Here is a 15,631-nt window from a genome sequence, read left to right as displayed (position 1 = left end):
TTATGTTTTATTGTGCTTTTATTGTTTTAGGGGATTGGTTTTTATGTGTCCTGCCTCGAGCCTCTGGGGGGAGTCGGGATATAAATTTAATAATAATAATAATAATAATAATAATAATAATAATAATAATAATAATAATAATAAGGGAGTTCCCATCAGGCCACATATTCAGGCTTCTAGCCTGAGAGAGAGAGAGAATCCGGGAAGGAGGAGGAATTCCTCCAGTCTGGCAGTGTCAGGCCACATCTCCGGGCTTCTGGGTCAAACTAGGAATGCCAGTCCCCGGTGGGATCTGGTGATCTCCTGGTATTGTTGCCCATCTTCAGACTAAAGAGATCAGTTCCCCTGGAGAAAATGGCTGCTTTAGAGGGAGGACTCCATAACATTATACTCCATTGAGGTCCCTCCCCGCCCCAAAGCCCACCTACTCCTGGCTCCACCCCTAGTCTGAAGGTATTTCCCAATGCAGGGAAGGGGAGGAATTCATTCAGTTAGGCAAGTTGTGGAAGCCTTAGAAAAGAGCCAGTCTGAATCCAAGGCTCTGTCAGGCAACATCTGGAGATTTCTTGCCTCAGGCCTGAAACAGTCAAGGAGATGGAATATGCCTTTATTCAGGCAGATATGCAGCCAAACCCTTTTTAAAAAGCTAGTGAATCTGAGGCTCTGTCAGACCACAGCTCACCAGTAAGGTGGCTTTATTCAGGCTGGCACAGGGCCAAAGCCTTTGAAGAAATGGTGACAGAAAGAGCAGGCAGCTCTGCTGTGTGACACTCCAGGCAGATAAGGCACAAAGAATGGGCATTTATTAGCACCATTTTGAATCCACAGTTGGCATGATCCTGAAAGGGCCTCTCTTGAACCAGAATTGCAAAGTGGAATGCCAGAAAATTTTATTATTTAAATATAGTTTATTCTTTGCTAGAATGACAATTGATTACAAAAACAACCTTAGATACAAACAAGTCTTAGCAGCGTCAAGAATGAAAGAACAAAACAAAAGTATCCTCTCATATCAGCAACAAGAAGAGAACTGAAGGAGTAGCATCCTTCCTCCTGGTCTTGAGGTGATTTTGGCAGGAAAGTGCAAGAGGGAGGAGGAGTGCTCTTGGTCTGCTAGAAATCTTTGGAAATATTTTCCACGACTGGCCTGAATAAATGCAGTCCCAGCATCTGCCCGCCTAGTGATGAACTCAGTGATGAACTCAGAATTGCATTTAAAATTTTTAAATGAGCACACGAATGGAATGGATATCTGTATTTTATTTTAATATTAGTATAGTATATTCTCCTGCTGCTCAACCTCTAAAGTTCCAAACTCAGAATTACAGCCACCTCCAACTCTCTTCTGTCATCTTGATCCGAATTACTGCTCTGCTCAGTCAGAGGTACACTTGCATTATTTTTGAAAATAAGTTGATTTAAGAAAGTATTAATTGCAGGTTAGCAGCTTATGTACTTCTTTTACTTGCTTGTCATTATGGCATCACTTTCCCTTCTTTTCTTAGAGCTCTTTAGGTTGACTTGAGTGGGATTTTTAAAAAAAAATCCTCTATTTATGCTCATTAAATGCCTTAGAAATTATTTTTGTATTTTTTCATGCTTTCTGTATTTTATTCTTTCATGTGAGTATCCCTCAGATGTTCTTGCTCTCCCCAGTTCATGGATATTTGGATTATAAAGATCTTTAGAAAACCCTGTTGAGACCTATCAGATTAATAAATGGCTTTCTGGAAGCTTTTCAGTAAAGAGGAAATTGAACTACATGCTTTTGTCTTGCTGATACGCTTTATTGAAAGAAAATAAAACAATGGGGAAGTTTGACATTTTTGTCTTACTTAGCATCTCCCACCTTCAGCTAAATGCAGAGAACTTAGCTCTCATTTTTAAATGTTTGTAAAATATGTAATGCCCACTGAAACTATAACTAATCCAAGCATTTCAACATGTATTTTTTTACTTTAACAACCATTTTGAAAGGTCTATTGATCTATGTTTTGATATCTCTTCATATTTTGATGCCATAGTCTATACAAATGGTCATCACTATTCTAGTACTATAAATTGAGATATTTGAAAGATAAATGGTGCAAAATACTAGTTTCCATGCACAGTGGTTTTGTATAATTACTGTTAGAACAAGTATATTCTCAGTATATGCTTTCTCACATCTAGTACTCATGCTGAGATCTCAATAAAAAGAGCTGTTCATACGTCCAGTGTCCTGGCTCCTTTCGAACTCACAGATCTAAAAGTTAGTCCAGTAATTCCCAAGTGGTGGATCATAACAGAAGATACTGAGGAATTCAAGGCTTTTTGAGACCAAAGGGTCCATCAGTTGCATCTCTGCATGATTTGCTGCTCTACCCTGCCTTCAGGACTTCCCGCTTCTTCTGAGTCTCTGCATCAGAAGTCATTGGATCCTTCTATCAGTCCCAATGTAGAAATTCAACAAAATTAACCATTAAATACAGTTACAATTATAAAAAAATTAAACTCATAAGCAACACTAGAAGGACCAGTAACTGCTGTTGGGGGTATGCCAAGTAGACAGGGAAAGGTTTTACCTGCTGGAGAAAGGCACTGATAGAGGGAGAAAGTCCAATCTCCCTGAGAAGGGAGTTCCAAAGTTTTGATGCCACAGCTGAGAAGGTCCTTTCTCAGGCTGCCACCCACCTAACTTCATATGGTGGAGGCAACAAAAGCAGAATCTCCAAAGATGAGTCAGGTATGTAGGCGTGTTCATAAGGGGGGAGGCAGTCTGTAGCATATGTTAAGGTAAAGGTAAAGGTATCCCCTGTGCAAGCACCGAGTCATGTCTGACCCTTGGGGTGACGCCCTCTAGCGTTTTCATGGCAGACTCAATACGGGGTGGTTTGCCAGTGCCTTCCCCAGTCATGACCGTTTACCCCCCAGCAAGCTGGGTACTCATTTTACCAACCTCGGAAGGATGGAAGGCTGAGTCAACCTTGAGCCGGCTGCTGGGATTGAACTCCCAGCCTTATGGGCAAAGCTTTCAGACGGCTGCCTTACCACTCTGCACCACAAGAGGCTCTCTAGCATATGTTAGACCCAGGCTTTATATGGGCATTAAAGGATAATACCACACCTTGAGTTGAGCCTGGAAACAAATTGGACACCAGAACAGATGGAATAAGACTGGAGTGATATGGTCACTATTAGCTACTCTAATCAACACTCTGGCCACAGCCTGATCAAAGAAGGCTGACTGTTGCTTCCCTAAATGAGTCTCTAGACTTGACTCTCACCAATCAGAAGACTTGCCTAGAACTGTGTTTTCATAGCCATAGAGCAGTTAAGAGACCTCCACGAAACGCTGAGCCTAAGAGACTGTTTATAAGAAATACTTGATGATATTGAGACACAACTCATTTAAAAATAAAACCACTGAGGAAGAAGGAAGCATTGAAAACAGGTTATTCAGAAAAAATTGTGTTTATTCAGAACCCATTTTGGTTTGATTTATGTTTTCATGCCTATAATTATGACTTCACATATATAAAGATAATTTCTATTGAATATTAATTATTGAATTTCTTCATTTTTCCAAATAAATTGGAACAATTATAAACAAAAACAGATTATCTTTTTGATAGCCAACTGGCTGAATTTTTCTATTTTAGAACTGTGTCTTAATCAGAAATCTAAAGAACAGCTTCCACTGGAAAGGGCTAATTTTACTCTTCCCCATTAAAAGTAAAAATGTTTTTCTGTGAGGGACGTGTCCCCTATATTTAATCCATTTTAAGAAACATTTATTTCCAATTTGATGCCTTCTTTTAAGCAAGTTTAGGGATTCCCCTCCACCTTTTATCCACACATAATCCCTGTGAAGTAGATTATTCTGAGAGATGAACACTGTGTACAAACCAAACAAGGTATGAGAGATCAATGACTGAGATCTTCCATAGTTAAAAAAAAATCTAATGAGTAGCCTTAGGCAGCTGCTTTGAAGATGAGAATAGAGGGAGGGGGGCATGTGTTTAACTCTCTCCCCTCAGGCCACTTCCACCATTTAAATAGCCCTTCTGAAGCTGCAAAGGAAGAAAAGACAGGGATCACTTGATGGCACTTACCACACACAAGAGGCTTCTTTTCCTCTTTTGCTATCTACAGAACTGATTTCAGCTTTGGAAGATCATTATGAGAAAATTAAGGGCCTTGCTCGCTCTAGTTCTCCTCCATCTTTAAGTAACCCCCTTCCTTTTTACCGTTGCAGCTGACTTATGATACCCATCATGGGTTTTCAAGGCATGAGGTGTTCAGGGGAGGTTTGGCCTTGCCTACCTCTGCATAGCAGCCCTGGACTTTCTTGGTGGTCTCCCATTCAATTACTAACCAGGGCTGACCTTGGTTGTCTGGGGGCTGCTAATTAGCTTCGTTTAAAAGGTGAGTTTCCTGGCTGAGTGGAGATTTGAACTGGGATCTTCCTAGTCAAAGTCACAACACTGTAGCTGTTTCACCAACATCCTGAGAAGAAGTATGGTCTTCCTGGAACCTTCCTGGAATCCCCCCTCCTTCTTCTTCAGTCACCTTATCAACATTTACTGTAGAAAAAAGTGAACAGAACTGAAAATAAAACTTCAGTGAAATTGCTTGCTGCCAGGAAACGGAGTAATCTGAAACCCTCGGAAGGGGACACTCTGCACTCTGGAATGTACAGCTCTCAGCCATTCCCCCCTCCTGCACTTTGTAAGGAAAGATTACTCATAAACTTTGTTCATTAGAAACTCCGGTGACTGTGAGCTCAGGGGCAGTTAGCAGTGCCTTTCCTAGCCATTGTGGTGAGGAAGCAGCAGGATGTTTTCCAGAAAATACACGGGAGATTAAGGGAATGCACACCACTATGTTTATTTTTGTTGTATTTGTGAGCTGTAGCTGCTTGAATAGCCCTGACAAGCCAAATCCTTGGAAGTTAAACCAGGTAGGCTCTGGTTAGTACATGGATGGGTGACCATCAAGAAAGGCTGGGGTTGCTATGCAGAGGAAGGCAGTAGTAAACTACCTCTGCTAATCTCTCTCTTTGAAAATCCCATCAGGTGGAATTTCATGGGATTGCCTTAAATTGGTAGCAACTTGATGGTGCACAATTATTATTAATCAGTATTAACCTAACAGCAAACTGTTCAGTGATTAATCCATGCTGGACTCTGGGCCAGGGACTCTTGGCAGGATGATGGCTTTATACTGGGAAAGGGCAGGTCTTAGTGCTAATTTATAGCATCATTCTGTGTAATAATGTCTCACACTGTTAAATGGGACTTGCTTTTAAGTCATAGTAGCCAGGTCCTAAAGAACTGTGCAACTAAAGTCCCAAGGGGATCTTGGCCTAATGTTTGTTGAATAACACTGCTTTTGAAATTGATTGGGTTTTCAAAAGCAGATTATGCTCAAATTATTTAAACCCCTCCTCTAACTGAGCATACCTTTGGGCACACATGCAGTCTCCTATTTCTCTTTAGCTCACTGAACACCAACATGGTGCCTTTGAACAGTACACACTCCATGAGTGTGTCTCCTCACAGTGGCTTGCTTCTGTATCCTCATCATCACTCCAGCAAGGTACAACAATGGCCAGCAGTGCAGGCTATAGTGTAGTTGTTTTGGGGGCTAGCAGAGCTCTTCAGACAAGGGTAAGAGAAGAGATGGGAGAAGCAAAAATAAATATACTGGATACTCCTAGATGGGAACCCAGTTTTTCTTCCCACACTCCACCAGAGGTAGATGGCCTCTTGTCAAAACATTACATCTCTATGCTCTTCACTAGGAGTGTGCAATTTTTTTTCTCAGTATTTTTTGGTTCAGGTCTATTGGATGACCCCCCCCCCCTCGCTCAGTTTCAGGATCCCTAAAAAATCCCATGTCCCAATACCAGAAAGGTATTCAGACCCAGATTTTTTAGAAATCCCAAATTTATTCAGGTCCAATAGATCTGAGGGGCGGGGGGACAGCAATGGCAAGGCCACAAAAAACAGCTGTGAGGCTGGAGCAGATTGTTCCTGCCTCTCAGCTGTTTTTCATACTTTCTTCTGCAGTCCCCTTAAACAGGGCATGTTTAAAGGGACTGCACAAGAGACTCTGGAAAAAGAGTCTTCCTACTGGCTCAGCTTTGGGTTCTATTCTGCAGTCACTTTAAACAAGGTTGCATGAGACTGCTCAAAGAACTGAGCTGACAGGAAACACTCTCCTGCCAGCTCAGCTTTGGGCTCTCTTGTGCAGACCCTTTAAGTAGGGTTGCACAGGAGAGCCCAAAACAGCTGAGCTGGTGGGGAGACTGTTCCCTGCTGGCTCAGCTGTTTTTTTGGGCTGTCTTCTGCAGTCCCTTTGAATGTGCCCTGATTAAGGTGCTGCAGGAAAAAGCCTAAAAAGCAGCTGAGATGTGAGCAACTTGCTTCCACATCTCAGCTAGATGTTTTTTGTTGGGGTGGGTGTGGTTATGTTAATCTTCCTGGTAATTCTCAAATATATCTGGGATTTTTTTCATGATTTTTTTTCTGGCCCCTCAAAAATCCCAGATTAAGATGCCAAAATATGTCCAAAAATACCAATATTCTTTCAGGTATATTTTTGGTTTGGTTTGCACACCCTGTACTCCAGACCACATCAAAGTCCCTTCCCATTCAGCAGAATCCTTCTCTGACTAATGGTCCCTTCTCAAGTAGCTGGGGCTGCCTGCTAGCTCACCTGTCTGGGGTCATAAAATGCCTTCCCTCATCTCTTTCCCTTGAGTTTGCTACTCCCATTCCTCATCATTATGCTCTCTTTGCCTCGTGGAAAGAGAGGGATTTGTTGCCAGTCTTCACAAGCTTTCTGGGGAGATGTGCCCTGGTTTGCCTTGTTCCTCAAGCATTTCCAGAGTTTTCTTGAGCAAGCTCCTTCTTGTTCGCTCTTACCTTGGGGAATTCCAAAGAAAACAGGAAGAAAGGCAGAACATTGTTGGCTTCCCTCTGCTTCCATCATTGTTTTGGTGTTTTGGAGCCAGTTTGGTGTAGTGGCTAGGAGTGCAGACTTCTAATCTGGCACGCCAGGTTCGATTCTGCACTCCCTCACATGCAGCCAGCTGGGTAACCTTGGGCTCGCCATGGCACTGATAAAGCTGTTCTGACCGAGCAGTGATGTCAGAGCTCTCTCAGCCTCACCCACCTCACAGGGTGTCTGTTGTGGGGAGAGAAAAAGGAAGGCGACTGTAAGCTTCTTTGCGCCTCCTTCAGGTAAAGAAAATCGGCATATAAGAACCAACTCTTCTATTTTGTTCGTATTCTTATTCAACTTCATGTGTGTGTAAATGATACTTAGCTTACAACAACCGCATGTTGCTGTAACTGACAGGTTGACCAAGGTGCACAAAATGTCTGGGACAGTAAATAGGATTCATTCTCTGGAGCATTACATGCTTAGCTCAGACTTTTGGAGAAAGAAAAAAGGGGCTGGAGAAGAAGGAAAGGGAAGTACTATTGTTTGCTGCAATTGTCTATTAATTTTGCAAAAGAAACAAAATTAGGGCATTTTAAGAGATCACCTGCTGAGTAAAGAAAACACTATGGTGTTGGGAGTAATGGTCAAACTATAGTGGTACATCAGTCAAGGCAGGCTGATAATTTAAATTAGAAGATTCCTGGTGGCCATTGCACTGGAAGCCAAGAACCAACCAACTTGACTCTCTAGTAATGCTTACCTTGATTTCAGTAAGGTTCCCCATGATATTCTTATTGGCAAGTTGGTAAAATGCAGTATGGATCCCATTACTGTTTGATGCATAGAGAACTGGTTGACAGATCACACACAAAGCGTGCTTGTAAATGGTTCATCTTCTTGGAGAGGATTGACAAGTGGACTGCCTCAGGGATCTATGGGCCCTATGTTGTTCAATATATTCATAAATGATTCGGATGAAGGAATAGAGGGGGTGCTTATTAAATTTGCTGATGATACAAACGCACCAGAAGACAGACTCAGGATACAGGATGATCATGATAGGCTAGAAAATTGGGGTAAAATGAATAAAATGATTTTTAATAGTGAAAGTTTTGCATCTAGGTAGGAAAAATTAAATGCATCACTATAGGATGGGTGAGACTTGTCTTGGCAGTAGTATATGCGAAAAGGAACTGTGTTTTTTAGTAGACCATACACTGAACATGAGTCAGCAGTGTGACTCAGTAGCTAAAAAGGCAAATGGGATTTTAAGCTGTATTTTAAAAAGTCCAGGGCATCAGTTCAAAGGCTTCTTCATTCCCAGGTTGCAAGGCTTCCCTTAAAGGGAAAGCCCTAACTTCTCTCAGCAGATATTTGCCTCTTTTATTTATTCCCCCTCCTGTCTCCAATCCTCCCCCCTCCCCTTCAAGAAAAGAAAGAAAGAGGCTCTGGCTCCCCCCTCCCCTTCTGAGCTTCCCTAATCATGTGCAGAACACTTTTCTGTTTCAATTGGGGGGGGGGGAATAAAGGAATAGTTCAAATCAATCTGAATTCAGCAGGATATACAGCGGAATAAATAAAGTGCAGAATCAGCCCAGCTCTGAGGTACAAGAGGCAAAAGTGAACTAGGAAACACACACAAACCCCATACTTATATACACAGCAGAACAAAAGGATCTTACTGCCAGTCCGTACTATTGATCAGTTTCCCTTTAAATTGACTGGATTCTACAGATGGATCCAATGCACACTGGCCAATCGCATACTCAGGGTTATGCTCCTGCCTTAGACCCCAAGGTCATGCCTCAGCAAGCTTACAGACACAATAGTTCCTTAATACCAAAATCCTCCAGTAGCATTATAAGCCATTCTAATTCTCTGCACACTTTGGAAGAGATACAAATTCGGATCCAGTAAATGAGTGGACCACAATTTATTTTTTACTATTTGCCCAACATCAATGGCATATAATGCCAGAGCCCACCTTGCAAAGGGGCCATTCTCTCTAGGTGAATTGATCTCTGTCACTTGAAAATCAGTTGTAATCCCAAGGAATCTCCAGATACCACCTGAAGGTTGGCAGTTCTATGGTGCTACAAACCAGCATGGTGAGGCCACTCGGTTTTCACCTAGTCAGTTAGTGACACCTGGCTGGCATGGCATGAGCCTTCGGGGAGGGTGGTATATAAATATAATAAATAAATATAAATATATAATAATTAAAATAGGAGGCATCCAGTGAGTCGGCCCCCATGGTGAGCACCACTGGCTAGATCTCAATTGAGTACCTCCTGCAATGCTGGCAGAGCTACTGGGCCTGGCTCCGGTTTTTGACCCAGCTTCTAGCAGCCCTCCAGACGTTTGGGTAGGTTTGGGTAGGTTAAATGGCTGCCCTGCCCCTGACCAAACTGGGCAGGTGCTTTGTTGACAAATACTTGTTTTCCTAAGATCTTGCAGCCTTGTTGCAGCAGAGCACAATAGAAGACTACTAAATGAAACACAATAATACTTAGTATTCATACAGCACTCCCTAAGCGTTCCAAGCACTTTATATATATTATTGCAGTAGCCCCATAAATAGTTCTGTGCAGTGAGTATTATTTCCCCCTACTGCAGAGAAGGATACTAAGGCTGAAGAGGAGGAGCTTGCCTAATTCTACCAAAGCAGTCAGAAGACTGGAAGCAGTGGTCTTCTGGTTCACACTTCTGCAGTGCCATCCCAAGCAGAGTTACACCCTTTAGAACAGGGGTAGTCAAACTGCGGCCCTCCAAATGTCCATGGATTACAGTTCCCATGAGCCCTTGCCAGCGTTTGCTGGCAGGGGCTCATGGGAATTGTAGTCCATGCACATCTGGAGGGCCGCAGTTTGACTACCCCTGCTTTAGAACGCTGTAATTTTGTTAGGGTAGCATTACCAGTCTCTTTAAGTCCCTATGCTACATGTACTTTAAAGTGAAGAAACTGTTATTTTACATTTTTAAGAAAATTCAAACCTTGCCATAATTTCTTGCACTACATAGCACTGATGTGGGGAAGTAACAATGCAAAATTTATACTCACATGTAAGAATAAATTTATAGTAAGGAATTATTTTGAAGTGATAGCTATTTTCAAAGCAAGCAAGGATTTTCTTTCTCATCCCAAGAGACTAGTCTAGAGAAAATTGCTAGGTGTAAATATTCCAGAAGATGGCAGTACAAGTACAATTGAGCCAATGTTCTTTCAGACTTGTCTGGACTCTGGACAGACTATAAATTGGCAGGCGAAGATAGAATTGCAGCAGCTTTTGAGGCCTGTGTTACTGGTACCATTTCATTGGTTTGACAAGAAACTCCCTAATCTGTCAAGGAATCAGTACTGGAGCCTGAAATCCAGTAAAATATTTTACTAAATTATGTTAATGATGCACCAAATTGCTTATAGCCTGGAAGATTCTCCATCTAGCTGGAAAGGAGGGAGGGTGCTTCGAAGAGTCAGCATCTCCACCTGCCTGCTACATCTTCTCAGGGAACCACCTCCTTGAGCACACATCATTTACTACTAGTTCAGCATCAATTTGCTTTTGTAAATACGTTCTGATGGTGCCATGTCTAATTTTGGCTACAGGTCACCAGCTGGACGACGGTAGGTAACCATCTTTTTAAGGCAAAGATTGACTAGGTTTCCCAGCCTACCATCCTCCATGCCCAAGAGTTTTTTTTTTTGGGGGGGGGGGTTTATAGAAGAAGTGAATAATTGCCCCATTTATGTTGCAATGGACCAATCCAGAAATTATAAATCTTGGAATTGAGTGCAGGGTGTTTTCTTCCAACTTCAGCAATTAAAATCCTAATCTACCAGATAGCACTGTGATGCTATTTGAGACGATTAGGTGTGGAAATCTGACTTGGTGATGATTCTCTGTTTACTTACTGCAGCAAAGCTTTGCATAGAAACTAAGTAGGGGGGAAAGTCAAAAACAACTACATTCATAGATCAGTATCAGAAAATCTGGAACACTGTGCTAATAACAAAAGTAATTTATGCAAGCTCTAATAATATGATTAGTAATGTCAGTTTGTTTATGGAGAAATGCTGACCATGCTTGGAAGAGTAAATTCCAAGATGGAGCTTAGCCTCATATATCTTTTGCCAGACAGAATCTTGCCGGTTCTTTCTCATTTTGTTCTGTATTGCATAAAAATATTTTTAACATGATATAGAGTGTTGCCAGTTCAGTTCTGCAGGGGGGTGAACTAGATGACCCTTGTGGTCCATTCCAACTCTATAATTCTATGATTCTAATTTTGTCATTCACTCAGCTATACTACCTTGTTGCCCAGTGTACTAATAGTTTTTAAAAAATATTTTTGTATATTTGTTTAAGCTTGGGTTTTAATTACTTTAATGTGTTTTTGTTGATATTTTAAATGTGATTTTATTATGTATGTTTTTATTAGTTGCTTTAGTGATGCTGTGAAATGCAGACAGGCAGGGTATACATTTTCTAAATACAGAAATAAATCAAATATTGACTCCTTACATACTATGCCCCTGAATTTGCAGGCACAGCTTCTCTGTGAATATGGCTAATGCCATGATACTTGAACCTCAAGCAGGGGATTTAGTTCACTAGATACTGTCAAGAGTTGCCATAGTTGGTTTTATAGTACATTTCAAGACTTTTCTGAAGCCCTTGGAGGAAAGGACAGGATTCAAAGGCAGCAAAAACAAAACAAACTACCCTCCAAACTGGTGATTCATATACAAATTGATAGAAATAAAGCTGCTAAAAGAAAAACTGTAATTCAGAATTCACTTCCTAGAGCACATTATCTTTAAACATCTTTAAACAGCCCCGCGGCACGGTGCGCCGCAGACTGAATAATAGAGTAAGGGCTGTCTGGGAGGAGTTAGGGCAGGCCCTGTCCGGGATAAAAACTGTCCGGCCAGGGAATCACCGCATAGACTGGACTGCCAGCCGATGCGGTGAGTCCTCTGGGGGGGCGTGCCGCCTTCTTTTTGAGGCTGCTCCAGAGGCTGGGAGAAGGCTCCAGAGAGCCGTTGGTGGTGGGGGGGGGGGCGCACCGCCTTCTTTCGTCTTTGGCGAAGCCGCTCCCGGGGCCGAGAGAACGCCGTTTTCGTCTTCGGGGAGGGTGGGGGGGGCGGGAGCCGGCCTTCTCTTGGCCCTGGGAGCTGCCTAGCCACTGCGAGGCTGCTCCCGGGGCCAAGAGAAGGCCTATTTCGTCTTCACGGAGGGGGGGGGGGGCGGGAGCCAGCCTTCTCTCGGCCCCGAGAGCTGCCTCGCTGCGGTGAGGCTGCTCCCACGGACAAGAGAAGGCCGGCTCCTAGCGCCCATTTTATTCAATAATAAAATGGGCTTTATTTCTAGTCACATCAATAAAACAGAACAGTTATTTAAGGTTCTATCATGTTGGATAAAATAGACGAATAGAAAGAGAGCAGGAAGAAAAGTTTAAAAGATGCACAAGGGTGAAGCAGTTTTAGTGTATTCAGTACAAATTCATCTATGATCACAGATGTCCCAAGTGGTCTACTAAATGCAACAATGACTGTGTTTGTGTGTGTGTGTATGCGTTGCATCATCTGTCCAAATATAGGAAGAGACATTCTAGTTACAGTAACTTCACTAGTTACTACATTACTTCCTTTTTAACGCAATTTCCTTCCTTTGTTACATAGTAGGGAAATTTTTGCTCAGAAAACAGGCTGCAGAAATGTGTTATTTCATATTCTCCACCCCACCCCAGAGACATAGACTTTGATGTGTGACTGCTGACTGTAAAATATGTGGGTTCATAGGAAAAATGCCAGGCTACTGGGCAAATGAACAGCTTTTTATTAGCAATTTCAGCAGTGAGTACATATTATAAAAGAAGACAAGAAGGGCATTTCCGCACATTAGCTAAAATAGCGTCACACCCATGGAATGGCAAAGCGCAAAATTATATCGCGCCTCCCACATTCTCCTAGCCTTTTTTTTTGTCTTACCTTTGTCCGCTGTCTTTTCATGCATCTTACCCTCCTCATCTGCTGCTGGAAAAGGCAGAAGAGAGCAATGTACCTTATATGCGTCATATTTCTGCCTGTCAATCAATCCAGGCAACCAATCTCCTTCCTCCATATTTTGAAGCAGTTTAATTGCTATTTTTTTAAAACTTAGCCATTGCAATGTCTATGCATGGAATCATTGATGCATAGTACTTTTGAATGCCAGTTTTGAGAGCCACACTTTGTGCCACAAACAAATCTTTATTTGTCTTTATTCACTGTTCGGGGCACCCCCACCGCCTTCTCCCCTACAGCCATGTCTGTCTCTGTTCAAGATCTTTTATTTCTGGCATTGCCTACATGCATGTCCACCTATTCATTCCTCCAGGAACATCACCATTGTTAAAAAGACATTCCTGTCCCTGGGAGAGGGAGGTAGGTGCAAGGGAGGGACAATACAGATGACTCTAGCACATTTGAACCTCCATACCATCCTTCTGCTGGTTGCCTGCTGGTTGTTCTCCAGTTACTAGCACTTTTTAGGGTGGTGAAAACACTTTATTCGATTCCCAAAGAAGTGCTTTAAAATGGAGGATGTAGTGACTAGTCAGCTGGATGATGTCATGCAGAGCGGCTGGAATATAATGCCTACATTCGACTGGCATGGTGCTACAGTTAATGGGTGTGGCAATCCCCTGAGAACTTCTTCAGAAAACCACAACTTACATACACAAAGCAGACAATAGGTCTCCCCACCCATGCATGCAATTGGCCAGATTAGCACATCAAGCTCAGTCCTCAGCAGGATACACATACATAACACTGACCACCCCAGATTAATTTTCTGAAAGATTCTAATTTTTCATTCATACATGAATTAGTATTGACATTTCCACTTAGACAGCTGTCAGCATTCACTGGGTAGCCCACAGTTTCTGGACAGTCATTAAAGTGACTCTAGCAAGACAATAAAATGAATGTTTATTATGAATTAAGTGTAATTTTGGTCCTTAAGACTTACTCTCATTAAAGCATGTGTTGGATTATGGCCAAGTTGGTAAAGTCCCCCAAATGAAGTCCGGCTCCTCTTTTTTTTGTAGCAGTAGTAAAACTTTATTGCATATGACACAATATTTGTAGGCTACACAGTGGGGCAGGGCGAGGGCACAGAATGTTCAGGCAGGGTAGAACTGCCTTATCCAGTCTGCAATGACATCATCTATAGGTATTTATTTACTGTAACAATTTCACAACCATATTTTGGACAACCCACCAAATGGCAGATACCTGAGAAACTGAGCTCTGACTAAAAAACCTTTCCCAAAATCACTAAACATAATAAAGCTCTGTATGAGATCAGACCCCCTGGAGAAAAGGGCTACTTGGGAAGCAGGACTATCAGTTTGGATCCCATGGAGATGCAGGGATGCCAAGCTCCAGGTGGGAAACAAAGATTTACTGCTGCCTGGCAGTAACTGCTAATAACAATAAACATCAAATAATTCAGGGATGCCAGCCTCCAGGTGGGACCTGAAGAATCCCAGAAGGAAAATGCCTCTCCAGACTGCAGAGATCAGTTCCCATGGAGGAAAGAGATGCTTAGGATGGGGATGGGCTGTGTAGCACTCTTCTCTGGACCTACATATACTCACAAAGAGAGAACACAGAAGACAAAAGCATTCCTCCTTCGCAAATTGCAAATCTTATTAATCACACAATCTGCTCTCCATGTAGGAAACACTGGAGGTTCCTTGGATTGCTCTGAGAAGCCATTGGCCAGAAGGTCCAAATTTAAAGGAAAATAATCCCATAACAGTCAATTAGGAAGTCAAAAAAGACTTAAGCCATCCTCATGTAACAGCTTCTTCTGCCTTGATCTAGCTAAATCTCTTTAAGGTAATGGCCATTTGTACAGCTTGGTGTGATTAAGAACAGTGGCTTCTAATGTGGCGAGCTGGATTTGATTCCCTGCTCTTAGTCATGCTGGGTGACCTTGGGCTAGTCACAGTCCTGTTATTTATTATATTTATATACCACCCTTCCCTGCGGCTCAGGGCATGTTACATGGAGCTGGAGAAAACCTGTACAAATAACATGGTGACTTGTACAATAACAATACAGGCCTAACAGAAGAACAATATAATAATGGAACAAACATGAGAACATCCATTTAACTGTAACATACTGAAGGCCTTGTGGGATGGACATATCAATGGTGGTTTTAATGGGAGGGTTCTTAGTGGCCAATGGGAGGTGACTGAATTCAGGTCAACCTCAAACAAATGCCTGACAGAATAACTCCCTTTTGAAAGCCCTGCTGAACTTTTTAAGCTCCGCCAGGACTCTTAACTCCTCTGTGAGGTTGTTCCACCACGTGGGGTCCAGGATAGAAAAAGCTCTGGCCCTGGCTGAGGTCAAGTGAGCTTCCTTGGGGCCAGAGATCACCAGGCAGTTGGTAGTAGCAGAGTGTAATGCTCTTTGAGGGGTGTAGTCAGAAAGGCGATCTCTTAGGTACCCTGGGCCCAGACTACAGATGGCCTTAAAGGTGATAACCAGAACCTTAAGCCTGATCCGGAATTCAACTGGAAGCCAGTGCATTTGTTAGAGGATGGGCTGGATGTGGGAGTTCTGAGGTGTTACTGTGAGGATCCGGCCGCTTCAACGATCACAGAACCCCGAGGTGGTGATGATGGTGCACCAGCCGCG

General features: G+C 42.6%; 1 long non-coding RNA gene across 1 annotated transcript in view; it reads right to left on the bottom strand.

Moving 5' to 3' along the window:
- Window positions 1-3,087: 3,087 nt before the first annotated feature.
- The window catches only part of LOC143837823 (uncharacterized), a 41,935-nt gene continuing 29,391 nt past the window's right edge, over window positions 3,088-15,631 (bottom strand). The window contains exons 3-5 of the long non-coding RNA XR_013231103.1: window positions 12,926-12,970; window positions 6,912-7,173; window positions 3,088-4,052 (exon numbers count right to left, since the gene is read on the bottom strand). This is a non-coding gene — a long non-coding RNA (uncharacterized LOC143837823). The remainder of the gene's footprint in view (window positions 4,053-6,911; window positions 7,174-12,925; window positions 12,971-15,631) is intronic.

The sequence above is a fragment of the Paroedura picta genome, chromosome 5 (assembly GCF_049243985.1).
Source record: "Paroedura picta isolate Pp20150507F chromosome 5, Ppicta_v3.0, whole genome shotgun sequence".
In the NCBI taxonomy this organism is placed as follows: Eukaryota; Metazoa; Chordata; class Lepidosauria; order Squamata; family Gekkonidae; genus Paroedura; species Paroedura picta.
Note: the sequence above shows the minus strand (reverse complement) of the source record. Positions and strands in the feature narration are given on the sequence as shown.